Raw genomic sequence first — 18,035 nt, forward strand, 5'->3', positions numbered from 1 at the left:
CACCGCTACTCACCCCACAGTCACTTCACAACATGAGAGTGAGTTTAACCCACAGCACCGCTACTCGCCCCACAGTCACTTCACACCATGAGAGTGAGTTTAACCCACAGCACCGCTACTTGCCACAGTCACTTCACAACATGAGAGTGAGTTTAACCCACAGCACCGCTACTCGCCCCACAGTCACTTCACAACATGAGAGTGAGTTTAACCCACAGCACCGCTACTCGCCCCACAGTCACTTCACAACATGAGAGTGAGTTTAACCCACAGCACCGCTACTCGCCCCACAGTCACTTCACACCATGAGAGTGAGTTTAACCCACAGCACCGCTACTCGCCCCACAGTCACTTCACAACATGAGAGTGAGTTTAACCCACAGCACCGCTACTCGCCCCACAGTCACTTCACAACATGAGAGTGAGTTTAACCCACAGCACCGCTACTCGCCCCAGTCACTTCACAACATCAGAGTGAGTTTAACCCACAGCACCGCTACTCGCCCCAGTCACTTCACAACATGAGAGTGAGTTTAACCCACAGCACCGCTACTCGCCCCACAGTCACTTCACAACATGAGAGTGAGTTTAACCCACAGCACCGCTACTCGCCCCACAGTCACTTCACTACATGAGAGTGAGTTTAACCCACAGCACCGCTACTCGCCCCACAGTCACTTCACAACATGAGAGTGAGTTTAACCCACAGCACCGCTACTCGCCCCACAGTCACTTCACAACATGAGAGTGAGTTTAACCCACAGCACCGCTACTCGCCCCACAGTCACTTCACAACATGAGAGTGAGTTTAACCCACAGCACCGCTACTCGCCCCACAGTCACTTCACTACATCAGAGTGAGTTTAACCCACAGCACCGCTACTCGCCCCACAGTCACTTCACAACATGAGAGTGAGTTTAACCCACAGCACCGCTACTCGCCACAGTCACTTCACAACATGAGAGTGAGTTTAACCCACAGCACCGCTACTCGCCACAGTCACTTCACAACATGAGAGTGAGTTTAACCCACAGCACCGCTACTCGCCCCACAGTCACTTCACAACATGAGAGTGAGTTTAACCCACAGCACCGCTACTCGCCCCACAGTCACTTCACAACATGAGAGTGAATTTAACCCACAGCACCGCTACTCGCCCCACAGTCACTTCACAACATGAGAGTGAGTTTAACCCACAGCACCGCTAGTCACCACAGTCACTTCACAACATGAGAGTGAGTTTAACACACAGCACCGCTACTCGCCCCACAGTCACTTCACAACATGAGAGTGAGTTTAACCCACAGCACCGCTACTCGCCCCACAGTCACTTCACAACATGAGAGTGAGTTTAACCCACAGCACCGCTACTCGCCCCACAGTCACTTCACAACATGAGAGTGAGTTTAACCCACAGCACCGCTACTCGCCCCACAGTCACTTCACAACATGAGAGTGAGTTTAACCCACAGCACCACTACTCGCCCCACAGTCACTTCACAACATGAGTGTGAGTTTAACCCACAGCATCGCTACTCGCCCCACAGTCACTTCACAACATGAGAGTGAGTTTAACCCACAGCACCGCTACTCGCCCCACAGTCACTTCACAACATCAGAGTGAGTTTAACCCACAGCACCGCTACTCGCCCCTGTCACTTCACAACATGAGAGTGAGTTTAACCCACAGCACCGCTACTCGCCCCAGTCACTTCACAACATGAGAGTGAGTTTAACACACAGCACCGCTACTCGCCCCACAGTCACTTCACACCATGAGAGTGAGTTTAACCCACAGCACCGCTACTCGCCCCACAGTCACTTCACAGCACCGCTACTCGCCCCAGTCACTTCACAACATGAGAGTGAGTTTAACCCACAGCACCGCTACTCGCCCCACAGTCACTTCACAACATGAGAGTGAGTTTAACCCACAGCACCGCTACTCGCCACAGTCACTTCACAACATGAGAGTGAGTTTAACCCACAGCACCACTACTCGCCCCACAGTCACTTCACAACATGAGAGTGAGTTTAACCCACAGCACCACTACTCGCCCCACAGTCACTTCACAACATGAGAGTGAGTTTAACCCACAGCACCGCTACTCGCCCCACAGTCACTTCACAACATGAGAGTGAGTTTAACCCACAGCACCGCTACTCACCCCACAGTCACTTCACAACATGAGAGTGAGTTTAACCCACAGCACCGCTACTCGCCCCACAGCCACTTCACACCATGAGAGTGAGTTTAACCCACAGCACCGCTACTCGCCACAGTCACTTCACAACATGAGAGTGAGTTTAACCCACAGCACCGCTACTCGCCACAGTCACTTCACAACATGAGAGTGAGTTTAACCCACAGCACCGCTACTCGCCCCACAGTCACTTCACAACATGAGAGTGAGTTTAACCCACAGCACCGCTACTCGCCCCACAGTCACTTCACAACATGAGAGTGAGTTTAACCCACTGCACCGCTACTCGCCCCACAGTCACTTCACAACATGAGAGTGAGTTTAACCCACAGCACCGCTACTCACCCCACAGTCACTTCACAACATGAGAGTGAGTTTAACCCACAGCACCGCTACTCGCCCCACAGTCACTTCACAACATGAGAGTGAGTTTAACCCACAGCACCGCTACTCGCCACAGTCACTTCACAACATGAGAGTGAGTTTAACCCACAGCACCGCTACTCGCCCCAGTCACTTCACAACATGAGAGTGAGTTTAACCCACAGCACCGCTACTCGCCCCACAGTCACTTCACAACATGAGAGTGAGTTTAACCCACAGCACCGCTACTCGCCCCACAGTCACTTCACAGCACCGCTACTCGCCCCAGTCACTTCACAGCACCGCTACTCGCCCCAGTCACTTCACAGCACCGCTACTCGCCCCAGTCACTTCACAACATGAGAGTGAGTTTAACCCACAGCACCGCTACTCGCCCCACAGTCACTTCACAGCACCGCTACTCACCCCACAGTCACTTCACAACATGAGAGTGAGTTTAACCCACAGCACCGCTACTCGCCCCACAGTCACTTCACAGCACCGCTACTCGCCCCAGTCACTTCACAGCACCGCTACTCGCCCCAGTCACTTCACAGCACCGCTACTCGCCCCAGTCACTTCACAGCACCGCTACTCGCCACAGTCACTTCACAACATGAGAGTGAGTTTAACCCACAGCACCGCTACTCGCCCCACAGTCACTTCACACCATGAGAGTGAGTTTAACCCACAGCACCGCTACTCGCCACAGTCACTTCACAACATGAGAGTGAGTTTAACCCACAGCACCGCTACTCGCCCCACAGTCACTTCACAACATGAGAGTGAGTTTAACCCACAGCACCGCTACTCGCCCCACAGTCACTTCACAACATGAGAGTGAGTTTAACCCACAGCACCGCTACTCGCCCCACAGTCACTTCACACCATGAGAGTGAGTTTAACCCACAGCACCGCTACTCGCCACAGTCACTTCACAACATGAGAGTGAGTTTAACCCACAGCACCGCTACTCGCCCCACAGTCACTTCACAACATGAGAGTGAGTTTAACCCACAGCACCGCTACTCGCCCCAGTCACTTCACAACATCAGAGTGATTTTAACCCACAGCACCGCTACTCGCCCCAGTCACTTCACAACATGAGAGTGAGTTTAACCCACAGCACCGCTACTCGCCCCACAGTCACTTCACAACATGAGAGTGAGTTTAACCCACAGCACCGCTACTCGCCCCACAGTCACTTCACTACATGAGAGTGAGTTTAACCCACAGCACAGCTACTCGCCCCACAGTCACTTCACAACATGAGAGTGAGTTTAACCCACAGCACCGCTACTCCCCACAGTCACTTCACAACATGAGAGTGAGTTTAACCCACAGCACCGCTACTCGCCCCACAGTCACTTCACAACATGAGAGTGAGTTTAACCCACAGCACCGCTACTCGCCCCACAGTCACTTCACAACATGAGAGTGAGTTTAACCCACAGCACCGCTACTCGCCCCACAGTCACTTCACTACATCAGAGTGAGTTTAACCCACAGCACCGCTACTCGCCCCACAGTCACTTCACAACATGAGAGTGAGTTTAACCCACAGCACCGCTACTCGCCACAGTCACTTCACAACATGAGAGTGAGTTTAACCCACAGCACCGCTACTCGCCACAGTCACTTCACAACATGAGAGTGAGTTTAACCCACAGCACCGCTACTCGCCCCACAGTCACTTCACAACATGAGAGTGAGTTTAACCCACAGCACCGCTACTCGCCCCACAGTCACTTCACAACATGAGAGTGAGTTTAACCCACAGCACCGCTACTCGCCCCACAGTCACTTCACAACATGAGAGTGAGTTTAACCCACAGCACCGCTAGTCACCACAGTCACTTCACAACATGAGAGTGAGTTTAACCCACAGCACCGCTACTCGCCCCACAGTCACTTCACAACATGAGAGTGAGTTTAACCCACAGCACCGCTACTCGCCCCACAGTCACTTCACAACATGAGAGTGAGTTTAACCCACAGCACCGCTACTCGCCCCACAGTCACTTCACAACATGAGAGTGAGTTTAACCCACAGCACCGCTACTCGCCCCACAGTCACTTCACAACATGAGAGTGAGTTTAACCCACAGCACCGCTACTCGCCCCACAGTCACTTCACAACATGAGAGTGAGTTTAACCCACAGCACCACTACTCGCCCCACAGTCACTTCACAACATGAGTGTGAGTTTAACCCACAGCATCGCTACTCGCCCCACAGTCACTTCACAACATGAGAGTGAGTTTAACCCACAGCACCGCTACTCGCCCCACAGTCACTTCACAACATCAGAGTGAGTTTAACCCACAGCACCGCTACTCGCCCCAGTCACTTCACAACATGAGAGTGAGTTTAACCCACAGCACCGCTACTCGCCCCAGTCACTTCACAACATGAGAGTGAGTTTAACCCACAGCACCGCTACTCGCCCCACAGTCACTTCACACCATGAGAGTGAGTTTAACCCACAGCACCGCTACTCGCCCCACAGTCACTTCACAGCACCGCTACTCGCCCCAGTCACTTCACAACATGAGAGTGAGTTTAACCCACAGCACCGCTACTCGCCCCACAGTCACTTCACAACATGAGAGTGAGTTTAACCCACAGCACCGCTACTCGCCACAGTCACTTCACAACATGAGAGTGAGTTTAACCCACAGCACCACTACTCGCCCCACAGTCACTTCACAACATGAGAGTGAGTTTAACCCACAGCACCACTACTCGCCCCACAGTCACTTCACAACATGAGAGTGAGTTTAACCCACAGCACCGCTACTCGCCCCACAGTCACTTCACAACATGAGAGTGAGTTTAACCCACAGCACCGCTACTCACCCCACAGTCACTTCACAACATGAGAGTGAGTTTAACCCACAGCACCGCTACTCGCCCCACAGCCACTTCACACCATGAGAGTGAGTTTAACCCACAGCACCGCTACTCGCCACAGTCACTTCACAACATGAGAGTGAGTTTAACCCACAGCACCGCTACTCGCCCCACAGTCACTTCACAACATGAGAGTGAGTTTAACCCACAGCACCGCTACTCGCCCCACAGTCACTTCACAACATGAGAGTGAGTTTAACCCACAGCACCGCTACTCGCCCCACAGTCACTTCACAACATGAGAGTGAGTTTAACCCACAGCACCGCTACTCACCCCACAGTCACTTCACAACATGAGAGTGAGTTTAACCCACAGCACCGCTACTCGCCCCACAGTCACTTCACAACATGAGAGTGAGTTTAACCCACAGCACCGCTACTCGCCACAGTCACTTCACAACATGAGAGTGAGTTTAACCCACAGCACCGCTACTCGCCCCAGTCACTTCACAACATGAGAGTGAGTTTAACCCACAGCACCGCTACTCGCCCCACAGTCACTTCACAACATGAGAGTGAGTTTAACCCACAGCACCGCTACTCGCCCCACAGTCACTTCACAGCACCGCTACTCGCCCCAGTCACTTCACAGCACCGCTACTCGCCCCAGTCACTTCACAGCACCGCTACTCGCCCCAGTCACTTCACAACATGAGAGTGAGTTTAACCCACAGCACCGCTACTCGCCCCACAGTCACTTCACAGCACCGCTACTCACCCCACAGTCACTTCACAACATGAGAGTGAGTTTAACCCACAGCACCGCTACTCGCCCCACAGTCACTTCACAGCACCGCTACTCGCCCCAGTCACTTCACAGCACCGCTACTCGCCCCAGTCACTTCACAGCACCGCTACTCGCCCCAGTCACTTCACAGCACCGCTACTCGCCCCAGTCACTTCACAGCACCGCTACTCGCCCCAGTCACTCCACAGCACCGCTACTCGCCCCAGTCACTTCACAGCACCGCTACTCGCCCCAGTCACTTCACAGCACCGCTACTCGCCCCAGTCACTCCACAGCACCGCTACTCGCCCCAGTCACTTCACAGCACCGCTACTCGCCCCAGTCACTCCACAGCACCGCTACTCGCCCCAGTCACTTCACAGCACCGCTACTCGCCCCAGTCACTTCACAGCACCGCTACTCGCCCCAGTCACTTCACAGCACCGCTACTCGCCCCAGTCACTTCACAGCACCGCTACTCGCCCCAGTCACTTCACAGCACCGCTACTCGCCCCAGTCACTTCACAGCACCGCTACTCGCCCCAGTCACTTCACAACGTCTGAAGTCCATCTGCACTTCACGGTACCATCCGTTACACATATACACATACTGTACAAATACATATAGACAAATACACATACAAATACATATAGACAAATACACATACAAATACATATAGACAAATACACATACAAATACATATAGACAAATACACATACAAATACATATAGACAAATACACATACAAATACATATAGACCAAGGGTTCTCAAACTTTTTTATACCACGACCCCATTTTATTTAGGATATTTTTTGGCGACCCCACACTTAATGTATCGCGTAATTTCAACGTGGAGATAAGGAATATCAAAATAAAAGCATGTTGTTTAGAAAATGAAATTACAGCACTGTTTTATCAATTAAATGAATGAATATTATCAACAAAAGCAATGGAATTGTTTCTGTATACACATTTATAAAACGAGGCATATTTGGCCAAAATATGTTGCCAGAACATGAAAAGAAAATGCGCTCATGTGCGCTTTGGCAAAGATCCGCTTCTACTCTAAGAAATCCGCCCTCACAGAGGTATGTTGATGCAAAGGGGACACGCTTTATCAGCGCAGCATTACACAACACTGGGTACTCGTTCCGGACTGATATCCAGAACTTTGCGAGGGCCTGTCCAGTGAACTTGACTTTCAGTAGCTCGTCACACGAAAGATCATTCTGTTCCTACAACAAGCCATCAAGCTGAGTAAATACCCCCAAATCTCCGCTGATTATCCTGGAGTGCCACTAACGGAGTTTCCAGCTCATTATCAGCACATTTCTCTGCCAATGTGTTGTTTTTGTCTGCAAGGAAAATCCGCACTTATTTTCCGAGTTAACAAAGGCGAATACTCTGCCTCGAGATCAGAGGCCCATTTCATCGCGGCCAACCAGCACCGCTTCTGACAACAAACCTATCAATAGCGAGTCTGGGTTACACACAAAAGACCAGACCCCCCTCTCGCGCAGGGTGTAGTGAGATGTGTATTGGAATACGTGTGTCGGCCTCCATTGATGAAGGGGCGAGAGTCGCGAGACATGGCAAATACACACAGTTGCCGGGTGGATAACTCCATCTGAGTAATTTTTTTTGCCAATGCGCGATCCCACTGTCACCTACCCACGACCCCACTTTGGGTCGCGACCCGTAGTTTGAGAACCGCTGATATAGACAAATACACATACAAATGTATAGACAAATACACATACAAATGTATAGACAAATACACATACAAATGTATAGACAAATACACATACAAATACATATAGACAAATACACATACAAATGTATAGACAAATACACATACAAATGTATAGACAAATACACATACAAATGTATAGACAAATACACATACAAATGTATAGACAAATACACATACAAATACATATAGACAAATACACATACAAATGTATAGACAAATACACATACAAATACATATAAACAAATACAAATATATAGACAAATAAACATACAAATACATATAGACAAATACACATCTGTACAACGATGATGTTCATTGGTTATGGATTATTATGAGGCGCAAATGGGAGGAATCATAAGGGGGAGTCAGAGTTCAGCAGATTGCAGAATAATTTTATTTAGCTTTGTTTTGTTTACTAGTCGCCAGACTGGCGAGTGCTCTTCCTGAATCACTCGCCAATCATCAAAAATACTCGCATTTGGCGAGTAAAGTGGCCTAGTTTCAAGTTTCTTTAATAGTTGTCATACAGAAGTACAGAATACTTTTATACAAAATGCTTCTTACTGTTGCGCTCCAGAGACTGTGCAAGACAAGATAAGTATGAAATAAAATAACATAGTAAAATTAGAAGTAAAAAAAATGAGGTCACAGTGTTCAGTTTAGACATATGTACAATGTTCGATGCAGAATAGACGTAGTTACCATACAATATACAATACTGTGCAGTGTACTAATATACAATACTATATAGTGCAAGGCAGAAATGGAGAAATGGGATGAGGTACAATTTAGGTGCAATTTACAGTAAGGTGTACGAGTTGTAGTGCAAATCCTTTACCAATAAATATAAAGTGTAAAGTGTGTTTAGGTGATCTAAAGTGTGGAGAGTGGGTGCTGCTGCAGTGTGTTGTTTGTTTAAGTGAGTGTGTGCGTGTGGGTGTGTGTGCTGTGTGCATTTGATGGTTGTTGCATAGTGATTATTGTTCGTTTAGCAGCCTGATGGCCTGGGGATAGAAGCTTCTTCTGAGTCTTTCTGTGCTCGCCTTAAGACTCCGGTATCGCTTGCCTGACCGCAGCAGTTCAAAGAGGCAGTTGTTCGGGTGGCTCGAGTCCTTAATAATTCTCTTAGCCTTCCCCTTGCACCGCTTGTTGTAAATGTTCTGGAGGGTGGGAAGCCCCCCTCCAATTGTGCGTTCGGCTGAACGTGTCACTCTTTGTAGTCTGCTACGGTCTTTCCTCCCCTGCGTGTAGACATACAATATACACATACAAATACATATAGCCATATAACTGTTACAGTATAGACATATACACATACAAATACATATATACATATACACATACAAATACATATACACATTTTGGTAACACTTTATAATACAGCCTGTGTTGTACAGTGTAATTACCTGGAACTTACTGTGTAACTTCCTCATACTGTATGAATCCGTACATATACACAATATTTACCGGGTCCTATTGGTACTAAAATGTACAGCCGGATTCACATAAATGTCAGGGAAGTTAAACTCTATAGATCCACAATTGTTCCTCATTGCCTTGTTTTCTTCTGCTGTTCCTACATTTAAGATTCAATATTTAAGATATGTATTTGTCATATGAAAATGGACTTTGAAGCAGTCTTTATTCGTAACACACATTGCAACGTAATCAAACACAACACACACATGCGATGGGTGACACAGGAAACACACTAGGGCTGAGCCCAAACGTTCGAACATTCGGACCTTCGTTACGTTGGCATTGGAATCTTAATTAATGGGTTAGAACCTCCGCTTTGGAACCTTCAATTTTCGTTTTTGATATATCAGAAAAATATTAGGGCTGTCAGTTTATCGCGTTAATTCGATTAATTAATTACACAGCAAATTATCGCGTTATGAAAATTAACTCTAACTAACTTAAAATTTATTTTTTTATTTTGTTTTATCTCATTCATTCCATAATAACGTAGAATAAACATTTACAAACTTTTTCATTTTTTTTCCATTTGCATGTTCTTGGTATCTGATTCTAGGGGCATCTATGGATCTCAGGGAATGTATTCCCAGTGTCAGAAATACTGTGTCTGTTACTAGGCGTGAGTAAATTGTAATGAACCAAATGAGAATATCAATTCAATTCTTTTTTTTATAATTTTTTTGACTGTGAATAACACCATGCTAAACTTGACCAGACCTGAAAAATCTAAGCAAATTAATAAAGGGAAGATGATTAAACAGAAGGTTTTGTAGATACAGTACTGAATTCTGCCATCCGGACACATGCTATTTGAAATATGATTATAGAATATAAAATATCAGGCCTAAAATGGTTATGCGATTAAAATGCAATTAATTCGATAAATTTATTACAAATCCTGTAATTAATTAGATACATTTTTTTAATCGCCTGACAGCACTAAAAAATATATATCAGAATGTGATATATATCAGAATATCACAGTACTATGTTGTGTTTACAATAATTTGAAAGTCACGCACGAACACAGGTCACAACAACAGTCTAGTCAGATGAGGAGGGGTCACCGTCATACATTATCAGGAAATTAATCAATTATGCAAAAAAGAGAGACTCACACTCACCCGTCTTATTTCATAATACAACGTTTCCGAATGGACGTTTGGATTAAACCAAGTGTATGCAGTGATGCTGAAGTTTCCCAGCGGAACACAAGTTACTTAACGTTACACAGGTATGTTATGCACGTTAATTAAGCTATGCAGAGCACAGCCCTTTAGCTCGCTAACGTTAAGAAAGCAGGAGCCGTCGGCCAACAAAGATGTTGTTTCAACAAAATTGTATTCACAAAATAGATTATCATCCAAACGTTATTGAAGTCTCCCGTGACCAGTAAGTAGGCACTACTACTCAACCACAGCGTTATATGCGCATATGTGCGACGTTATATGCGTAAATGTGCGCTAAGACTCGACAGTACTGAACCAGAAAAAGTATTTAGGAGCACATTTTTTGTATGATTAAAAACGATGGTTCGAACGTCCGTTTGAAAAACCCTGGCGAATGTCCGAATCCCAAAAACAGGCATGGGGACAGTAGCACACACATATTTTTGGGGAGCGGTCGCCAAAACGTCTTCTCTGCGCTTGACCCACCCCATCGTCCTCCCCCCCTCCAAGGGCAGCCGGGAGCAGACATGGGTTGCAGGCAGCGTGGGGCCGCGCCCGGCGACCAATCCAAGTGCTCCTGTCTGTCAGGATGCTCAATGAACAATGAACAATAACAAACCATCAATACACCCACAGCACACACATCCACACGCACACACTCACTTTAAATAAACAACACACTGTAGCACCCACTTTACCACTTTAGACACTAACACACTTTATATTTTATTGGTAAGGAGATTTGCACATCAATCTCATTCCTTATTGCACCTCATTGCACCTCACCACCACAAGGTGGCACCACAAGCTAAGCTATACTTCACCATTTCTACACTGTACTGTATCTGCACTGTATATACTGTACATATACTGTATATAGGTATATTGAAATTTGTTGTTGTTTACACTTTTTTACGTACTTGCCTTTCTATTTTATACAGTGAGGTCACAGCAGCAGACAGAGTGTCTGTGTAGCTTCTAGGGATGGGATCGAATATTAAAAAATTCAAATATTCAATCCCATATCTACATTCGATTTTCATAAAAAAATAAATAAAAATAAAACTAATTTAAATCTTTTTTTTTAAGCTAACCATTCTTATTTCATTCCTTTTTATATTTAGAGATGGCCTAATTGATCTAAAAGATGCACAAGCTACTGTTTCTGTTTGTTTATTAAAACCAGTTGATAGAAGTGCCTGCCTACCGGTATTTATGTGCAATACCCTTTGATTTTAATGATCCATTCTATTAAAAAGAATAACTGAATTTAACTGAAACTGAACATTTTAACTGAATTTAAACTGAAACAGAAAATAACAATATATTTTTAATAATTTTTTTTTTAATTTAATTTAATTTAATTTAATTTAATTTAATATATATATATATTTTTTGGTTTGGGGGGGGGGGTCGAATATTCGATCTTAAGAACCAGCGATTTTCGAATAGCACTTTTGCTAGAAAGTCCCATCCTTCACAGTTCAGTCAGTCAGTGATGTGGGGGGAAAGGGGGGGGGGGGCTTGTTGAGATGATTTATTATGAGTAGGAGCTTGTAAATTGACACTGTAATTACACGGTACAATGGCAGGCTGTATTATGAGTATTAACCACATTCTAAATAGGCCCCTTGGTATTTCCCTGTGGCAATATGTTTGTTGTTAATGCAGTTGCTTGGCAGGGAATAAACAGGGGTCTGAAGCCATCCCCATGGCAACAGAATAACAACAGCATACTTCTACGGTGTCTACTGCTGGAGAAAAGCCTGCAGCCGTGATTTCTCGCTGACTTACAGCAAGTGTCTTTATCATTTATCCCCTTATGCTGACGGCACATTCTGCATAAAAACGCCTGACGATTGCATGCCCAAAGTCATTTCTTGCGATTTATTACTTGAACCACTTTTGAAAGGAAACCATTCTGGAACCTTCTTCCACAACAGGAGAGGAATCACACAGAGTGCTAATGTAGTAGAGTTAGAGGTTTGAACACACGGAAATACACGTTTTCCTTACTCAGGTTTTGTTTCCTCTTTGCCAGATGACTGTTTCTGGGGTTCCAGCTGAGAGGTATAGGAGCTGGAAACATAGCCTGAAGTCTTATCTACGGTACAAACGTCCAAAATGGCTGACCGCGCTCATTCATTTGGACGGCGGGTGAGAAATTCTCCAAACAAACAACTTCTTCGTCTTCTTCTCTCCCTGTACCGTGGGAATCAGCGATCAATCATTTCCACCGCCAGAGGTGACCGGTCCGTTCAGGTGGTCACTCGTCCGAACGGCTCGTCGGATGTTTTTTCGTCTTGTAACTCGAGACTGGAAGCGCGCAATAGGTAGAGTAATAGGGTAACGGTCGAAAAGGTGGCGAATTCAAGTTAGGGCTGACCCCTATTAGTCGATTAGTCGACTAATTGGTCGAAAGGAGCCGTAGTCGACTGGCCAACCTCTTAGTCGAATATATAAAAATATATATATATATATTTATATATATATTTTTTTTTTATCATTCTTTCCAAAAGAAAAGAGGCCTAGACGCGTGGCTAACGCTAATGGCACGCATACCAGAGGCTAACTGCCTAAGAAAACAGGCACAGAGGCACTGAAAGAGGATTTCACCCGTCTAATGAACACACTAGACAAGACAAATATCAACATGTATCCATCAGTGGACCAATTGCATGCTTTTGCAGAGGACAAGAAGCCTTCAGTCGACTCCTTCAGACATTAAGCACCCCCCACAGCCCAAATGGAATGATACATTTTTTTTTAAATAATAATAATAATAATAATAATTTAAAATATTATACTTTTTTATTTTTTTTCATAGTCGACCATCCAAATCCTTAGTCGGGGACAGCCCTAGAACTTTCCAACAATGTATTGGTTGATCGGCAAAAAGGCAGCCAGGAGCCGGCAGACAGCAAAGTGATCGGCAAATTGCAGCGCCGTGCGTACGAGGGCCGGTGAACGTGAACAGGTTAACAGGAAGGTACTGGAGATACTGTATTTCATAGGGTGTGTGATGGAACTGGACTCATCGAGTATGTTCGTAGACGGATCTTCATGATCAATATGGGTGAAAACAGTGAAACACACACAGGTTAAATGAGCACTAGAAGGGGATCCAGCTCTCTTGTGGACAGAGGAGGTGGAGGTTAGGGGGGGACCCTGATGTAAACAAGACGAAAGTCTTTCTCTGGTCTGCATCCCCATAACAATTGTGTGTATTGAGCTGTACTGTACTGTACCCATTCTGCAATCTGTTAATACAATTTTCAATCAATCAATCAATCAATAAATCAATAAATCAATCAATCAATCAATCAATCAATCAATCAATCAATCAATCAATCAATCAATCAATCAATCAATCAGGGGGGGGGTTTGTGGACCTTGTCTCTAGGTGTGAGATTCAAGGTGCGGAAGCCTGGGGTTGGATTAAGAGAATAGCACGAGGCAAGCGCCATTGATACGTTTTTAGATAGTTTTTTTCTATTTTAATATCCTATACACTCTCACGGACCTCTGTGTTATAATTGGAACTCATTCCGAGAGTGCAATGCCGGCCGAATCCTGCTAGGTGGCAGTATCGCCTACCCTTTGAAACCTTATTTCACACTGTGTGTTACATTTTATATGGTCCGGGCGGAGAATTTGGACCCAGGCAAGTGAAACGCTTCATCCGAGCACCTACCTTGAAACGCGTTCAGCACACTTGATGCATATTTTGTGCCATTTCATGTCAGGGACCCGATGGACATCAATACTGGAAACATAATACCTATTATATACCTTTGATTTGGAAATAGTAACGTGTCCAGGCGAGCAACGCGAACGACTTTAGCAAAATTCACACAGCGCTCCATAACTCAGCTTCCAGGAATTAGCCCGGATCACTCTGAAACTATACAATATTCACACGCGACATGTTACATGTTGGACGAGAGATAGTAACTGTCAAATGAGCCATAGTATTGTCTCCATAGCTATAATATAGAATATAGATATAGCTCTGCAAACACTGTGACGCACAGTGAAAATGCCTATCTTGTAGCGTGGCGCATTGACTACAGGGATGGGGAGCTGAATGAGTTCAGGGCTGTGAGAAAGCCGACAGCTCTCCGGACTAGAGAGGAGAGCTGCTAAATGAACTGGCACAGTGGCTCCTGAGGGACTGCGGTCTGTTAGGGACATTCACAACTCTGAAACATATTCAATACACTCTCTGAAATATGCAGTACTCAGGTGGAACCAGATCCTTTGACTGCGCTATTTGGTGTTTCCTCACCCTTATTACAACTGACAAATAATAACAAAGAGGTCTTGGCCTTTGTTACTCTGTTAGCGAGACGGTTAATCCTACTTCAGTGGAAATCCTCCTCACCCCCTTCCCATGCCCTTTGGATTAAATCTATTCTTAACTGTATTAAACTAGAAAAAATCCGACACACACTCCGAGGATCTACAGACAAGTTCTTTTCTATGTGGGCTCCCTTCTTTTCCTATGTTGAGAGGACCCACCTTCCCATAGTCCCAGACTGATACTCACTCACACAATACCCTTGGTACACTACTCACCCATCCCTCCCCTTCAAACTTTCTCCTTTGATGCACCAAATCAACACCAGAGTTGGTTGACCTATGAATTGCTGTACTCACTTTTTCAAAGGTATCGCCTTATTTAAAAAATAAAACTAACTTACTTTTTATTTTTTAATTATTATTATTTACTTTATTTTTACTTTATTATGATTATTATTATTATATACATATTTTTTTCTTTTATATATTTCTTATTACCATCACTATAATCTCTCTCTGAAACTGTTTTTTTTTGTTTGTCTGCATGTCACTTTGTCTTGATGTCTGCTGTTCTTTGTATTCTGTTTTTGTGTTTCAAATAGAACATTTTCAAGTACATATAATTTGTAAATGTTGGTTGCACTGGAAAAAAAAACAATAAACAGACATATAAAAAAAAATAAAAATCTGAAACATTAGTGACTCTTTTGTCTTCTTCAGAAGACACTCTTGTGTTGAAACGTTAGTGACTCTTGTCTTCTTCAGAAAACACTCTTGTGTTGAAACGTTAGTGACTTTTGTCTTCTTCAGAAAACACTCTTGTGTTGAAACGTTAGTGACTCTTGTCTTCTTCAGAAGACACTCTTGTGTTGAAACATTAGTAACTCTTGTCTTCTTCAGAAGACACTCTTGTGTTGAAACGTTAGTAACTCTTGTCTTCTTCAGAAAACACTCTTGTGTTGAAACGTTAGTAACTCTTGTCTTCTTCAGAAAACACTCTTGTGTTGAAACGTTAGTGACTCTTGTCTTCTTCAGAAGACACTCTTGTGTTGAAACGTTAGTGACTCTTGTCTTCTTCAGAAGACACTCTTGTGTTGAAACGTTAGTGACTCTTGTCTTCTTCAGAAGAGACTGTTGCGTTGAAATTAGGGATGTTTGATATTCGCTTTTTTTACCGATATCTGATATACCGATATTGTCCAACTCTTAATTTCCGATACCGATATCAACCGATACCGATATATGCAGGGGTGTAGCTCCAGATTCTGGGCCCCATGAAAGAATGTATTTGTAGGCCCCCAGTGAATGCGAGCGCGCGTAATCGCGCGAGCGGATTTTTTTTTGGCAATTTTTTTATTGATGATAACGCATAATACGGTTTTTACCTATACATTTGTATCAGCAGTTCAGCACCTGCACTGTTGGTGGGTGAGCCTAGTAAATGATGTCGCATTGCGTTCATCTTCAATGAATGGACCAATGCAATAGTCTACCAAAGCCCCCCCTCTCTTTCTATATATCTCACACACACACACACACACACACACACACACACACACACACACACACACACACACACACACACACACACACACACACACACACACACACACACACACACACACACACACACACACACACACACACACACACACACTTCAGAAACAAACATAGTATCAATGAGAGCATCAATAATACACCTGAGTGATGTCTAGTAAAAAAAAAAAAAAAAAAAAAATTATTTATTTTGGCCCCCCCCCCCAGTGCTGGGCCCTTGGAATCATCCTAAGCTACCCCCCCCCCAGCTACGCCCCTGGATATATGCAGGGTCCCCCCCCCTCAGGTAATTAACATTACATATCTCTTGTTGTGGAATTAACACAACATTATGCATACTTTTGACAATAAATCAAATAAGAATTTGTTCTTACTTGCTTGCCTGAATAAAGGTTAAATAAATGTAAAAGAAATTCTTTGTTGAATACCGATAATTTCCGATATTACATTTTAATGCCAATATCAGTAGGCCGATAATATCGGACATCCCTAGTTGAAATGTTAGTAACTATTTTGTCTTCTTCAGAAAACACAGATGTGTTGAAACTTGAAATGTTTGTAATTTCCCCCCTATATTCCTAAAGATCTGTGCCTCCGGTGCCTTCCTTCTCGATAACCACATCACCCTTATTTGAGTCCTGCACCGGTCCTCATCTGACCAGCTTTTTTAGTGAACCCTCTCGGATTTGTGTTTGTAATTTATTGATGTTTTGATTGGAACGGGAGAGAATAGGAGAAACACGCTGCTATAAATACGAATGACAAATTCGCGGTTGTCTGGACGTCTGCTGGGCGAGAGGTGACGACATGTACTGGTCAGATGTCTGTGCAGCATGACTGGGCGACGCGCTCTGCCAACAGGAAAGGAAGCAGAGGGGAAATATACACTAGAGTTTATCTTGGCAAAACAGAGGCGGCCTGTTCCAATTGGTACACTGGTTGAGACCTCCACTCGACCAAAGAATTAACCAGTGTTATCACCACCAACACTGTCTTTACTATTAAAGGTGCTGTAAGTAGTATCTTTTTGTTAGAATAAGTGGTCTACAGGTTAAAATAACAGCTCTACATTCTGACAGCCATAACTGTAACAAATCCTCCCCCCTGACCGACCTTTCCATCACAGTCGAGAATGCAGCTGTGACCGCGTCCCCGACCGCCAAGAACCTTGGTGTTGTCCTCGACGACGAGTTGAACTTCTCTGCTCACATCGCAGCGACAACCAGAACCTGCAGATTCCTCCTGAGCAACGTCAGAAGGATCCGCCCCTTCCTGACAAAAGAAGCCACCCAACTCCTCGTCCAATCAACATTCATCTCCCGCCTCGACTACTGCAACGACTACGGCTGCCCTCCCAACCACTGCCACCAAGCCTCTTCAACTCATTCAAAATGCAGCGGCCCGCCTGATCTCAAACCTACCGAAGTCGGCCCATGTCACCCCACTTCTTAGGGACCTGCACTGGCTCCCCATTGCTGCACGAATCCGCTTCAAGGCCCTCGACCTGGCATACCGTGCGGCAAAGGGAACCGCTCCCGCCTACCTCCGGTCAATGGTCTCTAACTA

This window comes from Notolepis coatsorum, assembly GCF_963971535.1.
Source record: "Notolepis coatsorum genome assembly, chromosome: 6".
Classification (NCBI taxonomy): Eukaryota; Metazoa; Chordata; class Actinopteri; order Aulopiformes; family Paralepididae; genus Notolepis; species Notolepis coatsorum.